Genomic DNA, 5,710 nt, shown 5'->3' with positions numbered 1-5,710 from the left:
TCTCCACTACTACCACGGCTGCTTATGCTGCTCCCCCCCCTCCTGGTCTACACTCCCATGCTGTGTCGATGACGCCGTCTGCCACTACTAGGGCCGCAGCCGTACCGAGGAGGGGTTGCCGCCGCCGCCTGTTTTCTTCGTGTTGCCTGCCCCAGACTTCCGCTGTTCCAGCAGCTCGCCCCTGGACCGGCGCCAGGACCCAGGTTCCGCTGGCTGCCGATGATTCTACGAGGCGATCGCTGGGCCTGCCGTACCTGCCGCTGATGTGATTCCCGCTGTTGCTCGGCTGTCCCTTCTGGGTCTACCGCTGCCGCTGTTCCTGCCGCTCCTGAGCTGGTTGCTGTTCCTGTCGCTCCTGGTTCCTGTGCCTGTCCATGCTGGTCCTGCCACGGTGTGTCTTCCCCAGTCCCAGGTCCTTCCGGACAGGTGCAGTCGGGCCGTGTTGCTTCGGCAATAGCCCCGGCTCCGGCCTGGATGGAGGACCTGACGACTGTCCTGCGTGAGCTGACGAGGAAGAGGAGAGAGGAAGCTGTCATCTTCGTCTTCATCGTCTGCTGCTGCTTCCTTCCCCTTCAACTTCTAAGGCCCATAAGCCGAAGAAGAAGAAGGCTGCCTTCCCCCCTAAGAAGTCTCCTTCGGGAACTTCTAAGGGCCCGTCCCACCCCGGTGGGACGGGGGGTCCTTCTGCTGGTCCTCCTGCTCCTTCGGGAGCGGGGCCCGTCTCCCCTTCCGTAAGGAAGCAGATAGACGGGGACCAGAGGAGTATCGGTTAGCTCTGGTACTTCCTCGCCTGGTGCTAGCGGCGATGCCGCTACGCCAGGTTCCGGCTCGGTCTCTCGTTCGCGAGAGATCCCGAGTGTACGTTCTCCCTCGGGAGACCGTGCAGCCAAGTTTCGGCGCCAGAGTTCGCTCGGCGCAAGAGCGGCACAGAGCAGAAGGCTGTGAGAGCCGCTCAGGTGACTATTGCCAGGCCAGCGGCCGCTCTTGCAGCGACCAGCTGGTAACCCGGGTTTTCCCCCCACCCCCCTAAGAAGGTTCTTCGGGACCTTCTAAGGGCCGTCTCGCTCCGGCGATTCGGGGAGCTCTTCTGCTGGTCCTCCTGCTCCCTCGGGAACAGGGCCCGTCTTTTCTTCTACCAAGGAGAAGAAGACGGGGGACCAGAGGAGTACCAGCTTCGGCTGGCACTTCCTCGCCTGGTTCTAGCGGTTCTGCCGCTAAACCAGGATCCGCCTCGGCTTTTCGTTAGCGAGAAGTACCGATGTGGACGGTCTCCCGCGGAGACCGTCCAGCCAAAGTCTTGACACTCGAGCTCGCTCGCCGTCAAGACCGAAGCGCGGAGCAGAAGACTGGCGAGTGTCGTGCAGACGACTCTCGCTAGGCAGTGGACGCTCTCGCGCGACCAGCGGCTGCTCGGGTTGACGTGACGGTCGCTGACCAGCCACGGGTTGAGGCGAGGAGGGGTCCCCGCGGTCGTCGGTACCAGCGGCTCGACGCGGCGAGAGGACGCTCGCCGGTCTCACCGCGATAACGAGCCTAGCAGGTCACCTGACGCCGCTCCCATCGGGACCGGGCGGAGACGGTAACCAGAAACAGCTCGCCTGACGCTAGAGATCAGCGTCGACGTTCTCAGCCGAGCCTCTCGCCCCAGGCGAGCGGCAAGGCTAGGCCTGCTGCTCGATCGCCACTGCGGGTGGACGATCAGCAGCAGCCCTCCAAGCACGCTGGTCCTGCCAGCGAGCTAGGGGGGAGCGTCAGGTCTGCCTCTCCTGTACCTTCAACCTCCTCGGGCTACACCAGGAGGAGCGAGGTACCTATGAGTGATCGCGAGAGGTGCGCCGCTCGCGATCCCGCTATGACGCCGTATGGACCAGGCACGGTTCTAGGACCGACCAGGACATACGCGCAAGTAGCTGGAGGCGACCGGTCATGGGGTCTGCCGCTGTTCCTCCTTCTGAAGGAGGAGTATCTCGGGCATCTGTTCTTGTTGGGAGGGACTGGACGGTCCTACTCCGCAAGACACGGTTACTCCTGAGATACAGAGGAATTTGCAGAAGTCATTAAGCTGATTCGTCAGCATAATGACCTTGCGGAAGGATTGCCGCTCCCACCAGCAGAGCCCACGTCTCTGCTCGAGTCGTTTTGGGGCCCGAGAGGGAACCCAAACCGACGGTGGGTCTGCCGCGATCGGAACTTGCCGATTCTGTCTCGAACCAGAGTCTCTCGTCTCCGGACAAGAAGGCTCTCTCAGTTCTGGCCGGTCGATCAAGCTACTTCCACCTCCTCTACTGCGACAGCGGCGTTTACTACGTGTCTTCGGACACCGTATTTGATTACTCCTTCGGTCCTCCTGAGAGGTTTCGACCTCGACGAGGACTGGAATGAGTCGGAGGAGACGGTATCGGCTCTCTCCTGTCAGGTGTCGATCAGCCCACCCAGACGACGTTCACAGTGGCGTCAGACCCTTACCTACAGTATGAGTTCGTAACCCTCCTCGGGAAAAACGTTTCTCCATCGATACGTTTTCCCAGGCTCTGAGAGGCCATCGCCGTAAGGCGATGGCTGCTCCTTTTCTTCTCCAACCTCCTGGTTCCGCTGGGAGGCGAGCCAGTATCCAATTCCTCCCCCATTCCCTCTCTCCTTACGGCTACGAGGGAAAGGGGAGGGATCCTACAGAGATTTCTCTGTAAGATCCCACGTTCGGACTGCGCTACCCGGGGGGACCTTTGGGTCCTACCTGACGTAAGCCCCGTCGTTGAGGAGGAATCCTGCCCCATTCTCGATTTCTACGGGAATCGAGAGGACCACCAGCCGATATCGTTTGACGAATTCAGTGGGGGTTTCGCAGACTGCTTAGAATTCTACGGAATTTCTAACGCATTCAGTGTTCGAGTTTTACGATCTCCAAACACTTACGCGAGACCACGGTCCAAAGTGAGCGAGACGAGAATCCCCGATATACACGATAATCGGGAACCTCGCCTAGCTCGAATTCTGGAATTTCTAGCATTGGGAAGAAGACTGCTGCTGAAAGAAACTATCTCACAGTAGGCGACCAACCTGGAATAGAGAAGATCGGACGGGAATATCCAGTTTGGCTTGAACTATCGTCTTAGTATTCTGTTCACCATTGAAGCTTTCCTTCGAGGAAGACTTTCTCCTTCACTCTCTTTGATAGAGATCGAAGGTGGTCGATCTCCAATCCTTATTTTGGTTTTCTTGAAGGAAAGAATTTAGGATGGAGATCGTTGTTCAGAATCCTACAAATATACTACGTATATTAACCTCGCGACATGATTCTACTAAGCAGTTGAATGTCCGAGGGGTAGGCGCATATCCTAGTTAATCTACGGATTGCGACTTATAAGAGAAGTATTCTAATTGAACTGCAACTCGGGGTTGCCTGCAACCTCCCAGGAGTTTTTCAGTTTCAATTTTATATACTTTATGGTTTTGTCACGACAACACCATTTCAACTATACTTATGGTTTTGTCACGACAACACCATTTCAACTTTTATATTTACCGAAATTCGTTTTCGCCTAAATATAATTGCTCGAGCATATCTTTTATGCACGGTAGTTCTAGCCGAACGCATTCCTTCGTGGAATAATGGATTACCTGGCAACTCAGGATGACGAGTCAGCGAGAGCTCAGGCTCAACTACTGCGTATTGAACTGCCTGATAGCAGCTCAGTATCAGCTGGGCCTCCGATATGCACGGTCATGTATGTCTCTCTCTGCCCTGCTTTGATTGACTACCGAAACCGTATCTCTGCCCAACAATCATGGACTTAGGTCTCTGATTAACGGGATTCTCGCATTAATGAAACGGTACCATCTACTGCTTGTGACGCTAGATTCCATCGCCTTCGACATTGCAAGAATTTTCAACAGAGATATCTCTTGGGACTCTTTCATCTTTCTGTTTACCGCACCCGGTAACAGAAGTCTGTACAAGTCTCCGCTGCATCGCACTGCGATAATGCGAATGATTTTTGCAGACATCTGAGTTTGTCTTCAAAATATCTCTTATTCGTAGGTGTACAATTGTTCATTGTTCAACCGAATTACGAGATGTGTCAGAAGACATCGCCTACTCTCCGACCTGACAGCTCTACTTCCAAATGTCAGCCCATTGAGAAGCAGTTCTTCAGGCGGCTTTCCCTGTGTTTTCATTAAAATGAAGAACGCCGCGCTTTCATTGCAACTACGACTTCTCACCGGACAGCAATGAAATAGCGGTTAGCATTTTCAGTCATTTGTAAGCACAGGTTATGAATCTTGAGAATCCTTCTCTCGATTCATCTGTGAAGACGTAGGTTGCATTCAATATCTACCTTCGTCTTCAACGGTACATAGTGTTGTTTCTCCTTAGCTGAGATTCAACAACCATGAGATGTTTTACCTTCAGGGACCTCGGTCTCTAGAAGGCAATTGACTTTCGCCTGTTGGGCACATGCCTTAAGAGAATCATCACCTCGCTGTCCGGCATTGGTTGACAAACAAATACATTATTTGTTGGTCTCTCGGCATAACCCGTTAAAGGCGAAGGTCACGTGACTTACTCGGATGCTTTGACAACTTGCCTCCTACCGAACGCAGTCAGTCGGCAGCTGTCAGAGCGCCCGAGTTCAGTTTACGAACTACGCTGTTGACTTAGTTCGGTTGTTACAGAGCAATCATTACTTCGTTTTTAATAGCTTGTCACAGTACCCATACCATTGACACCCACCATGGAGTGTCGGTGTCCTATCCACTACCGAGAACTTCGCTGCATGGGGATAGGAGGATGCGAGAGACTTCGTGGCAAACGGACAGACCAGTATGGGTACTGGACATCACCGAAGTAGAGAAGAGGGATAGGTCATGCGACTATTTCCTTCTTTTCCTCTGAGGAACTGCATGACTTCTCCTGCGAAGTCAAGCATCCAGGGATGGGGATCCGTGACGCTCGATTTCTGTACGAACTTCGTAGCGAAGAACTCGGAACCCTTCGGTCCCTGACGATTGGTTCGAGTCGTTCACAATCCCCTCCCTAATGGACTTCACGCCTTCGATGCGAAGGAGATGCTGCCTTGTCCGCAAGAACTTCTCCGCGGAGCAGGTACATGAAGGCAGGGGTCTGGTCAACCAAGACCACATGCCCTTCTTCCTTTACCTTCTGGATATTGCCACAGGTCCTTGGATCTTTTTCCTTGGGACCCGTTGGTTGGCTGCTCAACACGTTTGTGTAGCGAACCCAGACCCTCGCAGGCTGAACAGCATCGAGTCCTGGTGTGACCATAAGAATGGATGAGTGAATGAGAGTGTGACTGCTCTCTTCCCATCTTTTTCTCCCCTCTACCTGTGGTTAGAGGGACACGGTCGTCACCCTGCTGGATAAGGACAAGATGCAGGTGAGCTACTCATCAGAGCCTCATCCTATCCCTTTCACTAGGGATAGGAGCGTATATCCACCACTTTCCTCCAACAAGGGGGAGGAAGTGGATGCCAGCTTGAGACAACCCATACTTTATGTTTGCCTCTTGCAAACAGGAACAAGTTCTTGCTTGCTGTACGAAGAGATACGCTTGCCTCTCTCTTAGTACTCGGCCCAGAGGTCTGACCATTGATCCTGCGGTGCACACCCCATCAATCGGACAGAGGCTTGGATCCCTCCCTCGCTCTTACGACCAGGGAGGCATTCCAGGGATGGACGAACACCAGTCTG

The sequence above is a fragment of the Macrobrachium nipponense genome, chromosome 19 (assembly GCF_015104395.2).
Source record: "Macrobrachium nipponense isolate FS-2020 chromosome 19, ASM1510439v2, whole genome shotgun sequence".
NCBI lineage: Eukaryota > Metazoa > Arthropoda > Malacostraca > Decapoda > Palaemonidae > Macrobrachium > Macrobrachium nipponense.
Note: the sequence above shows the minus strand (reverse complement) of the source record.